This window comes from Pseudorca crassidens, chromosome 8 (genome assembly GCF_039906515.1).
Source record: "Pseudorca crassidens isolate mPseCra1 chromosome 8, mPseCra1.hap1, whole genome shotgun sequence".
In the NCBI taxonomy this organism is placed as follows: Eukaryota; Metazoa; Chordata; class Mammalia; order Artiodactyla; family Delphinidae; genus Pseudorca; species Pseudorca crassidens.
The window spans coordinates 57,581,005-57,600,407 of NC_090303.1; the positions used below are offsets into that span (position 1 = coordinate 57,581,005).

At 40.8% G+C, this 19,403-nt stretch overlaps 1 long non-coding RNA gene across 1 annotated transcript in view; it reads left to right on the forward strand.

Annotated features, from left to right (window-relative positions):
- The window catches only part of LOC137228600 (uncharacterized), a 30,295-nt gene extending 25,272 nt beyond the window's left edge, over nt 1-5,023 (forward strand). Inside the window, exons 2-3 of the long non-coding RNA XR_010945315.1 lie at nt 4,051-4,464; nt 4,976-5,023. This is a non-coding gene — a long non-coding RNA (uncharacterized lncRNA). The remainder of the gene's footprint in view (nt 1-4,050; nt 4,465-4,975) is intronic.
- The last annotated feature ends 14,380 nt before the right edge of the window (nt 5,024-19,403 follow it).

A 19,403-nucleotide genomic window follows, 5' to 3' on the forward strand; every position in this document is an offset into this window, starting at 1 on the left:
TTCCTTTTCTCCAGGTTCTCAGGAGTTTTCTTTTCAAGGGAAGAGAGATTTGGGGGATCAGTTCTCTTAGCTGGGGTATCTTGCAGAGTCTTATCTTCAGTTGCTTGCAATCCTACAAAGCATGGTGACCCCTACCGGGCACCCCAGTTCGTTACTCTTGTTTTGTTCCCTCCCCTCAATTCAGTTCCTCCTGCTCTAACATAAGAGAGACTGTTTTTCTAGAAGCCCTTCTTTCTGGGAGACCTCAGAAACCCCAAGGACTCAGGAAAGCCATAGAGCACAGACTTGTAAAAGGAGACGCCAATTCTAAGGTCTTAGAACCCTCTCCGCTGATTTTCAGGCTACTGGATACCTCATTTCCTGTTCAGATTTCCGTTGGGGCTAAGAGGTCTGGACAAGCGCCCTTTTCCTGGCCTTTATAACTTTCCTCTTCTCTGTTTCTCTCTGCTCCAAAGAGCTTTTCTTCTCCTTTAGTGATAAAATAATGATATAGCCACCCTTCTGGAAGAATGCCTGGAACTCTATGAAATAACATACCCACCTCCACACTCGGGCTCCCCACCTCTCTTACCTTTCTTCTGATCATCTAACAATATATGTTTACTCAATGTTTTTCCTCCCCACTCTCCCAAAACTGTAAGCCGCCTGAGGGTGGGGACTTGTCTTTTATTGCTGTGTCCCCAGAGGCCAATACACACATATTGTAGGCAATCTATAAATGTCTGTTGAATGAATGAATAAATGTGGCTAGATTGGATGATATAAATGAAGACAGTGAAGAACAAACTTACATAAAACAACTTTTCCAGTACTTTTTCATGTAACAGTGTGATGAATATCTGGCAAAGGGTTATAGAATTACCCAATGGGTGTTAAAACTGTCAAGGACGTTCTGAACCCATCCCTCAATAAAGCAGGGAAAAAAGGGACTTTTGCTTTCAGACATATAGTGTAGCCTGACTTTCTTTGCGGGGATTTTTTTATTTTTTAAAGAAATAATCTTTAGACAAATATGTGAAGCATTGTTATGTAAAACAGAGAATATGGAGTAATATTATCAAACAATGAGTTTTTCTTTCTTTGAATACCTCAACCACCAACAACCAGATATACCTCTTAAAGTAATTTGATTATCTTTCTGGAGAAAAGTCACTTTCACCAAAGATCATATGAAGAGTACATGTGACTTTTTAAGCAATATCCTTTAAACTATTGGCTACAGAATCATACGGTACTTTCTAAAAGGTTCAGAACTAGTCAGAAAGCTTGTTTCTCTAAAAAAATGAAAGAAGAGGGAAAGGAAGAAGAATATGTTACAACCTCATTTAAGTTTCCAGAATGATTCACCTCTTATAATTTTATTTCTCCATACACTGTCAATGCCACACTACAGTGTTTGATGTACTCAGGATCAAGGAATCTCTTGTTAAATCAAAAGCTGATAAGGGCATTATAAATGTAGCTGCATTCAAATTTACTAACCTATACAGCAGGGATAACTCTGCTCTGGATTCAATTTTGCATATTAAGTATGAGTTGCACTATTGGAGCTGGCACTGATCCTCAGGCTTATTTCTACCCACTGATGGGGTTTTGATTGCAAGATTCAATGACATCAACACTCCAACCAGTGGAGGAAAGCCTTTCACACGAGGCAGAACACAGCTGCTCCAGTGTCCTGCTCTTCCCGCCTGGAATTCCAACTTTCTTTTGAATTACCAGGCACCATTCCGTTGCTTTCTCCTTTATGCTTCAGTAACACTTTCACAAATCTCTCTAGAGCACCTATCACAGTGTTTTGAGATCAATAATTTACATCCAGGATCACTGCTAGCCCATAGGGCACCTTTGTATGAATTAGAAAAAGACACCCATTCCTCTGGGAGAGTCAGAGAAAGATGGGATAACACCAACTATGTATTTTTATAAAGTTCCGGAGAAAAATTAGGGCAGAGACGACACTCATCTTCCCTATTCCTGTGCCCACACTTCCACCACAAAATAGGAGAGGGATCCGTCAACAACAATATTTTTCATTGCTTAGTTCAATTGCGAGATATAACACTATCTTGTTAACAATAGTGAAAGTTTTCCTGTAAAGACCGAATGTCTTCCAGAATAAATGGAACCCGGTCAACATTTTGCATGAAAGAGATTTTTTTAGAGACAAGACATGATTTTCAAGTGTGTGCCCTGCTGGTTGTCAGCTATTCAGTGACCTCTCACTGTTTTGGACCTGGTCTTCTATCTTGGGCGTTCCACGAAAACAAGAGGGAAAAATGGAACGGTGCTTTTCTCTTGTGCCTGAGACTGTCTAAAAATACCCTTGATCTATTCTCCCTCCTGCACACTCTTCGGAACGCGGAGAGGGAATGAAGAGAGGCGTGAGAAGGGGCTGAGAGGCATTTCCTACTGGGATCTCAACAATATCCTGACAACACGGTCTGGATGCCTTGGAATACTGCTTGCTTTTCTCCTTGATCTTGGCCAGTAATGGTGATAGCCACCAACGTGTACTCTCTCTGGAGAGTCCTCTTCTCAGTAGGCTAAAGGCTTACCCCGACCAAGGGGAGAGCTGCACAAGCTCTTCTAGTCCCATTTTCTCAACCAAGCTTGAAGCACTTTGATATATACTAGTATGCATACTAGTATGACCAGGAGTGCCTGTTTCAGGGAATCTTAGGTTTTAACCCTAGAGATAATCTATCTCAGTGTTTTCAAACTTCTTCGACTTCACCTCATAGTAAGAGGTGAAGCATTGCACCTCTCATTGCAACGTTGTACACACATAACTATATAAACATAGGTTTATATAGTTTATATAAACTATAGTTTATGTGTACACACATAACTATATAAACATAAGTTTAACTAAAAAGCTTTTCTGGAAACAATATTTAGTCATATGACATGCAATGCACCCTAATATTTTCTATGCTATTATATATATATATATATTTTTTAATTCTGATCACAACTCACTAGATTGATTTCATGATTCACTAATGGGCTGGGGCCAACAGTTTGAGAATCACCGATCTACTTTAATCCCCTACGTTGTAGAGCAGGAAATCAAGGTCAAGAAAGGTTAAGCAATCTGGACAAGCTTACAGAGCCACTGCCTGCTGGCAGAACCAGGGCCAAAACCCAGGTAGCGAAATCATCTAACTTAGCTAATTATTAATGATAAACACTCTTCTTGCAAAAGGATGAGCAAGTGCTGTGCTAGTACTGTGAAGGGTGCGTGCTGTTACAAAACACATAGATCTTCTTTTTGAACAGTGGAAAATTAAAGTCGCTCAAAGAAGAACTAAATAGAATGTCACCCCCCAAATCCTCACACACATATCATTTTTCAGTCGCAAACTCCAGTTGTCTAGAGGGCTAAGTCTTTCTACATATTTAAACACACACGTCTGTGTGTGTGTGTGGGGTGTGTGTGTGTGTGTGTGTGTGTGTGTAGTGGGTTTGTTTGTTTTACGAATGTTTTAAATTACATCTGCTGCTTGGCTCCAATTTGCTGGCTCATGTACACTTCCTCTCACTGAAATCTATAATGCAATAGAAAAAACCCCGAGCAACCAGTCCTTCCAAAGATCTTTAGTGAAGCCTGCTTGGTCAAAGAAGCGCCGGTGGGCATCTCTGTGATCTCAGTTACACTAGGGGACTCTATGGAGGTATGAGTAAGAGGGTGGGCTGCAGCTGGGATCTAGAGACATCTGGTAATAGTACGAGTCTAGAACAGGCTCAGCAAAGCTCAGCAACCTCACAGCCCATCATTATTGGATGGTTTACCCTCAAGGGCTGCATGCACAGTAACTGCAGTTGACTCTGACCTCATTACCTCTCTAAGAGTAGTATTTCCATTAAGATAAGTTAGTCTTTAAAAACAAAGCCCTAAATTTCAGCAACCAGCATACTTTCCTTCAATAAGGCATGCGTGCCTTCCTGTTCCACCTATTTTTATCCTGGGGTTTTTTCGTTTTTTGTTTTTTTTTAGAAAAAGCCTACTCCAGCCAAAGCAAATACTATCTCCATCTCTCTCATTAGAAGGAAGACTGGTCTCCAGCCTGCCCAGGATACGGAACTGAAGATGCAGCGGGCTGATTTTGCCCGTGGCTTTTTTTTTCATTGATATGGTACCTGTTCCTTGGTTCATGTGTCAGCTGATGAAGGCAGCAATGACCTTTTCCAACAATTGGCCTCTGTCTTTACATTGGCTTTCTGCACTTGACTGGGAGCCATGAAGATCACCTTAAGGGCACCTTTCAACCTATTCCTGTGAAATGGCAACAGAACAGAAAATGACACAGAAGTAAAGGGACACTGAGGAATAGATACAGGTCCTTTTAGCTTGTGAATGTGAAAATGTCACAGGTCCCTTCTGAGCATGTTCCAGCTGGAGGCAAAAAACCACTTTGGGATAAACATGTGGACCACATGTGCAGAAGCACTGAAAATTAGGTATGAAAGTTATCTATGCAAAATTACCACAAAAATTCCTGCTGTGATCATTATGAAATTACCTTGGAGTGTGGATTTCTGGCTCACTTTCCAAGCTACGCAACTTCTTTAATAAAACCCCTAGGCAACATTATACCCTCTCCCGTTGGTCTTACCTCAGCATAGCACAGTAAATGTCATGTCTCTTCCAAGCCCTAAATGCTAGGACAACTGTGTAAGAAATGATTCCCTTTTGGCGGGATAGGAAGAATAAATCAGAGGGTTTGATTATAATCTTTAAAACTCAATTTTTAAAAACTGGTATGTTTCTGTACTTTCTAAAGACAGACATCTTAAATAGTGCTTACATTTGTTTTGGCAGACACATGGGTGACTCTTGCAATGGGCAGTCTTCCATATCCGTATTTATGACAAATATGTCAGAATGTAATCCATCCCAATGTCTATGAAGGGATCAACATTTACAACTTATCATTTCCCTCTCATTATGTTGCTTTATTTCTTTTCAAAGACAGACGTAGAAATTGCCATGAGTTGGAGAATAATCAATACTCAGAAGAAAACATAATACCAACTCTTCTACCTGAATAAAAGTATGGTATCTGTAATGTTTGTTTCATTTCTCACCTACTCTTTGAGTGATGCAATGTAACTCATCACAACTCAATACAATCAAGGAGGTGGCATTTCACAGGAATGACTACTAGTATGGAGGAGAGGAGGTCCCAGAGGTCAGATCCGCTACTGATGACAGTAGCAATTCAGTGACATTAAAAAAAAATTAAGGGACTTCCCTGGTGGCGCAGTGGTTGAGAGTCCGCCTGCCGATGCAGGGGACACGGGTTCGTGCCCCGGTCTGGGAAGATCCCACATGCCGCAGAGCGGCTGGGCCCGTAAGCCATGGCTGCTGAGCCTGCACATCCAGAGCCTGTGCTCCGCAACGGGAGAGGCCACAACAGTGAGAGGCCCGCGTACCGCAAAAAAAAAAAAAATTAAGTACCATTTCCAAAAGGATAGTTACCTTTAAAGAAATAATATTGTCTTTTTGTTGACTTTAATGCTCTAGTTCATCCCCAACAGATAGATGCAGTGAAGAGCCTGTATCTGTACTGTGAACAATACACTTCCTTTAATGTCAGTCCCGGGTGAAATGAACCCAGCCAGGAAGAGCACAACAATCTCTCCAATTTTAATAATCAACAGTTCTCCAAAAAGCAGACTTGTGATTGTTGTTATCCCAGCAAGTTGGTCATTTACAAATGGATTGTGTCCAAAAATTTCAACTGTATATTTGGATTACAGAGTGTCAAGTATAGGTGCTCGTCTAAGCAATATAAAACTGATAGGTTCCCGGAACAACCCATAGACATCTGTTTCCTTAATGTTTTGCTGATGGTGTTGGGAGAGACAAAGAAGGATGGAGGATTCAAAGAGTAGTAGTCACACCTGGGAAGACAATTTGTGGCACAAGACCCCAGAACAATCTCCTGATGATTTCTACCACTTCCAGAAGGGAAGGCAGGAAGGAGTGAAAGAAGGAAAGATGGAAAGAAGGAAGGAAGGGAGGAAAAGAAAGAGGAAGGAATAACCATACCAGCCATGGTCCAACCAAGAAACAGAAAGCACTCGGAGTATTCTGACTTTTCAAAAAACAAAAATGCTGAGTAGCTACTAAGAGGTAGTGAGGCAACTCAGAAATTAGGAGCAGAAGGAAGTTACTACTATCCCTGGAATGGAGGGTCAAAAAGAGGAGGTGGTGTTAGCAGAAGCCAGAAGCCAGATCACCCTGTGGAAGCTGGAACCACAGTGGGCCTGTCCATTGAGGACTGGAGCCATGGAGGAGCTGCCATAGCTGCCATCAGAGAAGAATCTATGGATTCAGGGAAGGACAGAAGAAATACCGTGGCTTCTCCCTTTCTCCCACCATGATGCCTTCCATTGACCTAACCCAGCCAGAAACCAGCTGACACAGGATCCTAGGAAATTCAGCCTGCAGAGATCAGCCTCCTGTGATGCAGAGCAGGGAAGGGCAAGGAATGGATCTGAGGATTCACAAGCCAGACCCGACACACTACCCAATTAACTAAAAAGAAAAGGAAAAAATCTAATCCCAGTCCTAGCAGATTCAACAAGAAGGGGTTGCAAATGGTATTAGCTCTGAGAACAAGGATCACACATGATCTACATAGAAAGCGAAATTAAGATACAACAAAAATAACACTACAAGACATCAATATGAAGGATGCCACAAGAGAAACCAGGACACCTGCCAAATGAATGATCATGAGAGAGGAGAGACCATGTTGACCTGGAAATGACTGGGTTCTTCTTCAGAAAGAAGGAAAATCAGTATGAAATCAAGGCTTCCAGGGCAGAGCAGGCACCATCTATGGAGAAAAACAGGAGTTTTACTGGGTCAAACACCACATACCTGCAGTCAAAAGATAAGTGAAACCCAGGGAAAGGCACTGGACTCCTCGGTGGGGGAGGAGAGCAGGTGAGTGACTCATGATCTTACCAGGATGGCCCTAGTCTAGGCTGGAGCCACACTGTGTTTAATGACTAGGTGTCATCACATTGTAAAGTCTGACAATGAATGGAAAGACAAAAAGAAGCTCTCAGGGTGGCAGGTTTCCGCAAAGGTTCTGGCTCTAAAGCGGAGGAAAGAGATAGTAGAGACTAACACCTGCGGCCAAGAAACTGCACAATAAACCGTCTACCACTCTCCACTCTCCCCCAACCCTGCCCCCCTCTCCCCACCGCCAGCAGGCTGCAAGCTACTCGGGGAGGAATTGCACCTCATTTGTCTTAGTAGTTCCGGGGCTTCGAACAGTGTCTAGCACACAGTAGGTGATCATCGCATAGTGGTTAAACGAATGAATGGGCCGAGGGTGCAACCTGGGTACACTGGGAGAGCAGAAGAACCGCAGAGGACACATGACCAACGCTCTGAAGTGACGTGGCAGCATGCTGGCCTGCTGGAAAACCCCAGCGGCAGCCAGACCAGTGTGGGCAGCTGCAGTCAGAAAATGAGATGATTCTTTGGAGCAAATATGCAGTCATAAATAGCACAGGCCTATGCAAATGGCCTCAGCTGCCCAGCAAAGGACTGGAACGCATCTGGCACACAAAATGTTCCTGCCACCCAAATTCTGCCTGGCTAATCCCACAGCTCACAGAGGGGCGGGGGCTGCCATCCAGAGGGGAGACCCACTGAGTGGGGAGAGGATGGTCACCACTGTAGTAAGCCTTCGTAAGACTGCCCCTAACAATTGCCCTAAAGAGCCTGTGCTTCCAGTATTACTGCCTGTGGAAGTGTCCCAACCACTGAGCTGGTTTCAAAGACGCATTAAGAAATCACCAATAACCAATGTGTACAGTTGTTAGGTACCATACAGCAGCTCTAATGTAGGAATTTTTAGAGTGACCTTCTATGTCTAAGTGTACCAGACCTTCTCCTTTTGAGGGGTGCTTTAGCAGAGAAAATGGCAACATGCTATCGTTTTCTGATTTGTATTGTCTCCCTAAAACCTATCACCCAGCCCAGGATGAGTTGAGGCCCTTAACAAAACCAACGAGAAAACAATGCTATTTATTAGCCTTTTAAGGGAAAGAACCACACCCGATTTGTATTTGTCCCAAGTTCCCTTTCCCATAGTCAAGAATCTAGCCCAGTGCCTGCTTGTCCCAGAGACTCAAATATTTGTTGAATGAAATAGTCCCTTCAGAGAAGTTATAACAATTCTCTAAATTAAATTTTGAAAGAAATTGAAAACTACCAAATACATTAATTATAATAACAATACTACCACCAACGGCAATTAAAATATATTGAACACAGTTTGTTCCAGGGACCATGCTAACCTATGAAACAGTTGACACACTACCTGGCACGCTCTCCAGCTAGGAGCAGAAACTGCTGGTGGATGTAATCAAAGCCTCAATCTTTTTTTAATTTATTTTTTCCCCACCTTCCACAAAAGATTTGTGGTGACCTATAAGATACATACATCAAATAAGATATTTAAAGTGTTCTAGTTTCTGGGGGCTGCCATAACAAAGTACCACCAGTTAGGTGGCTTAAATAACAGAAATTTCTTGTCTCTCAGCTCCAGAGGCTAGAAGTACGAGATCAGGTTTTGGCAAGGTTGGTTCCTTCTGAAGGAGCTTGGGAAGTGTCTGTTCCAGGCTTCTCTCCTTACTTCTGGTAGCCCCTTTGCTTTTGACAGCATAATTCCATCTTCACATGGCATTCTTCTGGTGTGCATGTCTGTTTCCAAATTTCCCCTTTTATACAAGGACATAAATCATATTGGATTAGGGACCCACCTTACTCTAATATGACTTCATCTTAACTGATTACATCTGCAATGACCTTATTTCCAAATAAGCTCACATTCAGAGGTACTGAGGGTTAGGACTTCAACACACAAATTTTGAGGGGATACAATTCAACCCATAACAAAAAGGGAAATGAAGAAAGCATGGGGGAATTCTCAGCAGACGGAACACACACAGTTATCTATTCATCCTCCTAAAACACCTCACTAAATTAATTAAGTGAAAATAAAAAGTTATTTATCCATGTGCAGAAAGAAGCTTCAGGGAAGACAACAGTCGATAGGAGATGGAGGGTAGATAGCAGAGAGAGGAGAGGGAACTGACCTGGCAGAAAAGAATGAAGTTACAACTCAAGGCTAATAAAATGTGAGGCATTTTATCACTCCACAGCATTCCAGAGACCCTGTACTGGGAGGTGCCAGATGCCGGGGAAGGCAGGGGTCAGGCGAGATGCTTGACACAGACGTGGGTTTACAGTCTGGATTCAGAGGCACTGGGCCTCTTCCCCACCCCACACAGCCAGATGATCATGTTTCCCAAGCAGCCTCCTAAAAGAACCAGGAGATTTATTTTTGGAGAGATTGAGATGGAAAGGCCCAACTCAGAGGACACCAGGCTTATCAGAGGGCTGGGATAGGGGGTAGGCACAGAGCTAAAACCAGGGATATTAGTGAAAGCCCATAGGCCCTGTGAACTATCAGTCCCCTTCCCCTACCCAGATCTTAGAACACCTGCAACTGGAAATATAAATACAAAGACAGGAGGCTGGAAGATTCTACCCTTGGAGACCCAAACAGCATCAGGGGAATATCTTGTGATGATATTTAAGTTTCCCCAACAAAAGATTGTCTTCATATCTGGCTATACTGTAGTGATTCCTACCAGTCACCAATTCTTGCCCGTGTTTATAGAACTTAAGTGAGCTTTTAACATCTCACTCTTAAATACAAAAGGACAATCAGACACTAGAAGAAAACCTATGAAAGCTGGACATGACATGAATAAACAAAGGCACCAGGAGGAAACAGAGAAAATGAAAGGAACCAAAAAACATTTTTTAAAAATCAGTAATTAATATCCTCAGGGAGATTAAGAACAGAATTTGATAGAAAGAAAACAACTGGAGAATAAGTAAGGCTTCTTGGCAATTAAAAATATAACAAATTAAGACTCATTCAAAACATTAGAAGATAAAGACAAGAAAATCTTTTAGAAAGTAGAACAAAGTGTTGAAGAGTTAGAAAATAGGAAAGAAGAGATAAGGAAATAAAGAGATGAGAAAAGAAAAGGATCAATTTGGAATTCTAACATCTGCATAGTAGGAGTTGCCAAATAGTAATAAGAGAAATGGAGGAAAGAAAATTATCAAATAGCAATAATAACAGTAATAAAAATTATCAAGGAAATTTTTCTGGAACTGAAGGAAACATGTCTCCAGGTAATAATGATCCACTGAAAACCTAGCACGACAAATGAAATACTCACAACCAAGGCTCATCATTCTGCAATTTGAGACCTCCAGAACTAAAGAGGAGACCTAAATTTTCCCAGAAAGACAATACAGGCCACATAGAAAATATTGGAAAGAGAATGACACTGCAGGTAACGTAGTGTAGTTAAGAGTATAAACTCTGGAGACAGCTACCTGGACATGTAACCCAACTTATTAATTGTGTGACTTTGGGTAAGTTACTTGACCTCTTTTGCCTCCATTCTCCATCTCTAAAATAGAGATAACAAGAATCCTTCCGTATATATGGGCTCTAGAAGACAGACCCCAAGGGGAAAAAATTGAATTGATATAATTGAGTATATAGAAAATATTATTGATAAGCATGCAGTAGAGACAGAGCATTCAGGGGAGTGGTTGATGAAATAAAAATTTTTTTAGGCAGGACAAAATAATTTTTAAACATAAAATCTCTCTCTGCCCATTTGAGCCACTAACCCCCTCCTCTGCATTACACATTAACTAGATCCCGTTAGAAGACATAGGAATTCATACACACACACACACACACACACACACACACACACACACACACACACACACACAATTTTCTCCTGGCGCCAGCAAGGTAACTCCTTAGGAGATAACATTCCTTTCTCAATCCTGTAAGGGGTCAGAATAATCCACTACTTGCCTTGTTGGACTATGTAAACTGTCAATATGTTACTTTGATGTATAACCCTTTGTCTCGAAAACTTATATAACTGTGCCTTGACCTCAAACAGGCGGAACAGTCCTCAGAGCTTTCTGAAAGACTGTCTCCCGGGTTATAATCCTCAAGTTGGCTCAAATGAAATTTTCCGTTTCTTTCTTAGATTGACTACTGATTAATTTTTCATTGAAGGGAGGGAATGTAAAAACAGAAAATCAGGCAGATTCAAAAGAATAAGCAGCTTTCAACTCCAGGAAAAAAAAAAAGGGGACAAGTCATAGTCATTCATACAAGAAAGGGGACATAGTCATAGTCATTGCTTGCTCAGAAGCAAATAAGATTTGTATAGGCAAAATGATGTAAATGCTAACTAAAAATTGTGATATTACTGACTTAGGGAGATAGGGAGAAGGGAAGGGGTAAGACTAGAGTGGAGAGAGAGAGCTCAGTCCTCATTTACCAAGATGTTAAAGTCAATAGTTCATATATAAAACTGACAATTAAAGAAATAGCAAGCAGAACAAGTTATTTCTAAACATGGAGATAAACACCTGGGGATGCAGCTAAAAGAGCCGAAGGTGATTTCCTCTGAGAAGTGGGACTGGTGGGCTGGGGAGAGACAAAACAGGAAATTTCTAGTTTTTCATTTAGTACTATTTGACTTTTTAAAATCACATATATCTGTTACTTTGATAAAAATTAAATTTTAACTTAAAAAAAGAAAGAATAGAGGGAAATAACTCAAATATTAGTAGCGGTTATATGTGGCTAGTATGATTACGAATGATTCTAATTTCTTTCGGGATTCTTTTCTATATTATCCAATTTTTTAATAAATAATATGTATTACTTTTATAATTTAGAAAGTACATTTTATTTTTGAAATGAAATAAAAATAAGTGAAAAGAAAGTTTGTGTAGTTTGATGTAGCTTAAAAAATGATTTTCCAAAAAAGGTAAAATCATGACTCCTATAAAAATATAAAATGACACATGTCAAAGATTAATTAAATGAGGGAACCAGTAAGATATTACAGCTGGTTCAAAGGAGAAGTCGAAGAACTACAAACTACAAATGCAATAAAAACTGTTCAAATGAATTTGCAAAAAGTGGTTTCTCCATAGAGCAAGAATCAATTACATTCTACAGACAAACTATTTATATTTTTATGGACAAGAATTATTCACATTCCTATCAGTTTTCTATAAATTTTTAAGGAGTTGTAAAATAAGCCTAGTCAAAGATAAACAGGGATATACATTCCTATAGGATCAGATAATCCCAGAGGTTTTAGTGTTCCTTTGAAAGGATATCCAGTAATCGCTTTTGCCCATTTGAAAGTCTCAAAATTTTTCCTTACATGTAGTTAAGGGCTAATTAGTCTACAGAATCTTGTGTCACAAAGTCTCATATGATTATTCAAAAGTGGGATGCAAGTTTGGTTTGAGTTCATAGAAGCCAAAGTGAAAAAGAAAAGGTTTTAAGTTTACTGGGGTGCCCAGTGGGGCTTAAAATGTTTTGAAACTGAAGAAATTTCATTTTATCTATTTAACTGCTGGCAAAACTTTTCTCTGAAGAAAAGATCAATTTGCCTTTGTAGTCTGCTTCCTTTGTTTGGGTAAAAATTACCAAAATGATCCCTTTATCCAAATGTAAAGCAATACCCACTCATTGTTTTAAAACAACACCCTGTGAGGTTGCCATTAACTCTGAATGCTGTTCGATTAAGTGGTGTGTTTAGGGAGGGAAATTGGATTCATTTTAAGTAATATCATGTTATTGGAGAATTTTTAAATTATAATTCCTTTCTATATGGGTTTAGAATAAACTATCTCTGAAAATTGGTTTTGGGGATGGATGTCTGTCTTCTTGTACAAGTATTTGCTCCTGTGAGAGACAAGATTGGATGTTGCCAGGAGGCCTATCCTTCTGACCTCTTTATGCCAGATTGTGAAAAGGGACTAAACTTGTCTGGACTGAATTTACAAGGGACACACACACTGTTCTTAAAATGACCCAGAATTTTATCATTTTACCCTTCCCCCCCTCCACATCTCCCCTAATTCAGGTATATCACAATTTTTAGATATAATCAATTATTGGGATTTCCTTATTCAAGCCAAAAAAGCAAGACCATATACTGCAGGTGCATATTTCCCTGTTCCTGTAGTTGATCATCCTGGGACAGGAAGGGAACACACCTCAGACAATCTTTGTGAGCAGAAGGGGCAGAAAATGATCAAGTCTTCCTCTTCCCAGAACAAACCTCAGGAACTGTGTTCTTTTTCATATGTACAAGGAAAAATTAGAACTTGAATATCTATCAATGAAGGATTGGTTTAAAAAATTCAGTTATAGTAAATCCAAACAGTAAAGTACTATGTAGACATTAAAACAAATGTAGAAGTTATCGTTGAATTGACGTGGAAAGTATTTTTCGCACATGCAAAGGGTAGGCAGTATAGAGCTGGTGCAGCTGCTCAAAGAACCAACCACCTTCCATCTCCCCAGACCATCATCCTCCATGTAAGGTCACAAGATGACAGCTGTCCTTCCAGGCTTCACATCTAAGCTCCAGGCAGCGTGAAGAAGGAAAGGCAAATTACGAAAAGCATAGACCAGCTGAATCTTTCTTTTTCTAACCAAGGAAGATGACAGTGCTTCCAGAAGGTCCTCCCCATGTACACTTCTGCTTATACTTCACTGCCAAAATTGTGTCCATTACTGTTGTGACATGATTAGCTGCAAGGGAGGCTGTGTGATTTGATTTTCAGTTGGACACTGTTGTTGTTTTGAATGCAGTCAATGGTACAGACCAGGTACCTGGCAGTGTCTGCCCCAGGACTGTATCAAAAGAACGTACACCAAACAGTTAACAACGTTTGTCTTTAGAGATAGTATTCTAAGTGATCTATAACCTTCTCCTTTATGTTCTTTTGTATCATTTGGAGCTTTATCATTCTGTATTATTAGAAATCCAGAACCTCAGGTCCCACTACAGACCTACTAAATCAGAAACTCTGGGACTAGTAATCTACTACTAGGTTTACTACTTCTCAAGGTGATTCTGAAACTCTGGGAGGATTGAGAAAGAGTGTACTATATCACTTTTCAAAATTAGCAAAAAGATATTTGCATTTTGAGAGAAAAAACTTGTGACAAGTTAAGGATATCACTCAAGCTAACAAGTGTTTTTCACAGTAGAGCTACAAATACAACCTAATTAATGAATGTGTCAACTCTTTCTTCCTTCTTTTGAATCATTAACATTTATTCTGGCCTTTAGCAGTAAGAGTTTTTCAAAGCTGACATTCAGAAGAAGAAAAAAAAATCAACCTTGTGTTTTGATTAATTCCTCTACATTTTTCGTTTTAATTGTCAGGGGATGTGTAAATGAGTATGTAAAGCTCATAGCACCTCAAATGACACCTCATCAGATTGAAAATAGAAAGTTCCCAGTCACTAGATAGAGAAAAAAATATTTTTTTCTTGCAAAAGTTTCACATTCTTAAGAAGATCCTGAATTATATCACTGTAGCCACAATATGTAAGATGTTAATAGACTCGGGCTTCCCTGGTGACACAGTGGTTAAGAATCCACCTGCCAATGCAGGGGTCACAGGTTCGATCCCTGATCCGGGAAGATCCCACATGCCATGGAGCAACTAGGCCCGTGAGCCACAACTACTGAGCCTGCGCATCTGAAGCCTGTGCTCCGCAACAAGAGAGGCCGCGATAGTGAGAGACCCGCGCACCACGATGAAGAGTGGCCCCCGCTTGCCACAACTAGAGAAAGCCCTCGCACAGAAATGAAGACCCAACACAGCCAAAAATAAATAAATAAATAATAATAATTTTTAAAAAAGACTAGAACATCACATAGAATTTTAATGATTAATTTCTTTTATTGTGAGATTTCACACTCAGAACTAGGATCTGAGTCAAAGCACAAATTTCCAGGTAAGACACCCAGGGCCTGGGGAAAGTCGGCCCGCATAGAGATGTTCCTGACCTCTCTTCCTGTGGTTTATCTTCTGGGTATCAATGAATCTTCAGCCACCTATGTGACCATTACACATACTTCATAAATACAAAGTGCTCTCGAAAAATTCCAGTGTCACAAACATCCTTGTGGAAATTATGCCTTCCAATGTTTGCTTCTTGTCTTCATTTTTCTAAAATGAAATAAAATATTCTTATATGTTCACAGAGATTTAGACTCCTGAGTGGTATGACTGACAGTACTCTTAAATATTTCCAAATTTGAGTGGACAGAGGCAAAACAAGGCAGGAAAGTTGACGTTGGATAAAGTTAAAACTAAAGATGTCTCACTGTAGAGAACCATTTGAATCTCTCTAAGACCAGCTGACAAATATCTAAATACAAACTAGGCCCTTTTGCCTTGTAAGTTGTTTATACTTTTTGCTATAGTTTGACTGAATGAGGGCATCATTCATGAAGAATAGATCAGTCATAGATTAAGGAAAAGAGAATCACAGTGGCAAATGCTGGCAGGGTCACATCACCCCTTTGAGAAACACCATTCCAGGGGCAACAAATCAAGCTTAATAGTTAAGTATGTGGGCTGTGCCATGAAGCAGCCTTTAGGGGTCAGAGGTTTGAACCTCATGGCTACTAGCTGCTACTGCAGTGTGACTTTAGGGCATTCCACTGGCCCCTCTATATGTCGGTATCATCATCTGTCAAATGGGAATAACAGGCCAATTCTGGGGATGAAATGAGTACCATATGCTAAGTTGTGTTGGAATGGTGCTTGGCACATGGTCAGCCCTCGATATCAGCTGTTGTCATTATTATGTCTGTATAGTTATTTCAATATCAAATAATGCTTTTTAATAAATGCAATTTGAATGCATTTAAATACTTCATATCATTTAATATTAAATTAAAATCAATTTAATGAGAGTTTAATTTTTTTTAATTATACTCTCCTTTGGGGCCACTGGATTCTCTTGAACATGACCCCTTTCCTCCCCCTATTCCTTATATTTTCTAGAATCTGAAGCCTGAAATAAAGCTGAGTAAAGCTTCTATGGGCAAGTTGGGGAGACCAAGAAAGAAACACACGAAACACACCTACTGTGGCAGACACACTCTAAGGTGACCTCAATTAGTCACTTCCCCGTATAATCCCCTCCTCTTGAGGGTGGGAGGCACCTATGACTTGCTTATGATCAATAGAATAGGGTAATAGAATATGTCCCTCCCATGACTGGAAAGAGGAGAGAGAGTGAGAAAGAGAGCATAAGAGAGTGAGTAACTCCATCTGGAGCCACAGAGAGACTCTCTCCAGCCAGCCTTGAAGAAGAAAACTTCCCCATTGTGAACCGCCTACAGAGAGGACCACGGGCAGGGAACTGCAGACAACCTCCAGGTGCCAGCCAGTAAGAAGCCAGGGCCCTCAGTCCTGCAGCCACAAGGAAGTGAATTGTGACAACAACCCAAATGAGCTTGCAGCAGATTCTTTCCCCGAGCCTCCCAAATGAGAACACATCCACCAACACTTTTATTAGAGCCTGTGAGAACAAGCAGGGGGCCCAGCTAAGCCATGCCTGGACTCCTGACCCATGGAAACTGCGAGATAAAAGTATGTATTGTTTTAAGTTGCTAAATTTGTGGTAATTTGTTACACAGCAATAAAAAATAAATACACCTGCCTTCACCTGTGACTCTTGTTATGGGTTAAGTTGTGTCCCACCAAAAGATGTTGAAGTCCTAACCCCCAGTACCTGTGAATGTGACTTTATTTAGAAATAAGATCTTTGCAGATGATCAGGTTAAGATAAAGTCATGAGGGTGGGCCCTAATCCAATTTGCCTGGTGTTCTTATAAGAAGAGAAATTTTGGACACACAGACATCTACAGAGGGAATATGATATTGAAGACTGGGAAAAGGTGGCCATCTACAAGCCAAGGGATGCCTGAGGCTACCAGAAGTGAGGAAAGAGGCACGGAACAGACTGTCCCTCACAGCCCTCAGAAGGAACCAACCATGCTGACACCTTGATTTTGGACTTCTAACGTCCAGCACTGTTAAGACAATATATTTATGTTGTTTGAGCTGCTCAGTTTGTGGTACTTTGTTTTGGCAGCCCTTGGAAAATGATATGGTTCCCAAAGGCAAGAGGAAGATGGAAAGGGCTGCTTTCCAATCATGGATGAGGAAAGACTGGGAAGGAGAATAGAATTCCTCCACTCATCCATCCATCCATCCATTCAATAGACATGGAGGCTTTACTTTGCCAGGTGGCCTGCTAGGCATTCCCTGTGTGCCAGGTGGGCACCGTGTGCTATGCAGTGGATTTCTAGAAATCAAAGCACAGCCCCTGCACTCAAGGAGCTCACCATCTAATGGAAAAAGGGCACAGCGAGCACAATTCAGTTTGACATGTGCTAGAGCAGAAAATGAGCATGGCTTTGTGGTGCTTAATCCTACCTGGATGGGGAAGGGTAAGGAAGACTCCCAAGAAGAGGACCCTGGAAGAGGGAGAGGAAGAAGGAGAAGGAAGAGAGTGATCTAAAGACAGGGAATGATATGTGAAAAAGGATGAAGGCATCAAAGAGCAAAGACATCCCAAGAATTCTGGCACTGCAGGGCTGGAGCGGAGAGTACTTGTGAGAATAAGGCCACACGTGCTGATATGTGCTGTGCTACAGGGTCTGAACTGTGTCCTGAAAGCTTGGGGGCCACTGAGGAGCCTTACAGAAGTCAGTGACGTGATCAGATCCAGGTGGGATTCTGATAGAGGGTCCTGAATCATGGCCATGGCAAAGGGGATGGAGAGGAGAAGACATGTTCAAGAGACATGTAGGAGGTCGAATTGCTAGAACTCACTGAGTGGTTGTGTCGAAGGAATGAGGGAAAGACAGGAGTCCAGAATGATTCCATATTTCTCTTGGTGACTAAGTAGGTGGGAGTACCTTTCTCCAAACAAGAGGCCATGGGAAGAGGTACAGTCTGGAGAGATGAGGTTAGCTGCCACCCCAGTGGCCGTTTCCCTTCGTCCTCCTTGCTAAGAGAACCCCAACTTTGTTCACCCTCCTTTGAGGGGCTCTGACTTCAAGGGAGGCTGGACCCCTTTCCAGCACCCACACAATAAATCTTGTTAGATCTAGACCCTCACTGTCCAATGCAGTAGCCATGGGCCACGTGTGGCTCTTACTCACTCGAAATGTGGCCAATCCAAATTGAGATGTGCTGTGAGTGTAAAATATACACTAGATTTCAAAAACTTCTTCCTAAAAAAAGTGTAATATATAACATTATTCATTTGTTGTATTAATTGTATGTTGAAATAATATTTTAGATATATTGGGGTCAATAAAATATATTATTAGGACTAATATCACCTGTTTCTTTTTTAATAGGACTGCTAGAGAATTTAAAATTATATATGTGGCTTACATATTTCTACTAGACAACACAGGTCTAAGCCAATCATGGTGGTCTCATTCCCTTACCTAGTAAAGGATCTAGGAGGGTGTGTGCATATAATGCCGTTACGACCAACGAAAATGAGGGAGTCAGTGGCAAGGCTTCTGGGAGGTTCTTCCTCTCTCTTCAGATAGAACATAAGACAGAAAGTGACATTCCTTTTTCTGCCGTATACTGTCATCACAGTGTGCTGCCTGGAACAATGGCAACCATTTTGGTAACTTGAGGGCATCTGGCTTCAGAAAATAAATCAGAGTAGAAAGATAGAGAAAAACTGTGTCCCTGATGACACATCTGAGCCTCTGAACCCACAGAGTTTTGATGTTAAAATTATGGTTTTAATGTTAAATAAATAAAGATATTGTTAAAGCCAAATATAAATGGATTTCCTGTTCCTTGTAGACAAAACTATTCTAACTGGTTCATCTAGCGACAACAGTGTCGGAAGGCTGTTATCTCCGTGTATGGTACCTCTCTACTTCATTTATAATCTGAAAAATGAGGGGGACATTTGAGAAATATTTGGATAATTCTTTTCTGATCTATCCCCAAATACCACCATCCTTCATGTCTGTGGAAAAACAGAAATCCTCAGTGGCTGAAATGGCTTGGTAGGATAATACCTTCCCCGACTAATACTCTATTTCGCTTTTTCTTTCTATTCTCTTTTTTTTCAAGATGTAAATAAGGAGTAGGCCTGGTCAGGCAATAGAGGATTGATTCATTTATGTAGTAACACATACGCAGTTACCCTGAGTTCTGTAAATGGTGGGGAGGGAGCCATTTCCCTGGCCAGCTGCCAGTCTCCAAACCACGCAGAACTTGGTAGCCATTGTCTTTGAAAGCAACTTTCTGTGGCTTCATGGAGAAGGAAGCTTGATGTGATAATCACAGTCTGCTGCATTTTTGGAACCAATATTAAAAATCTAAATTTCACAGATCTTTTCTCTGGTACTTGATTATATACTAATATGAAGAT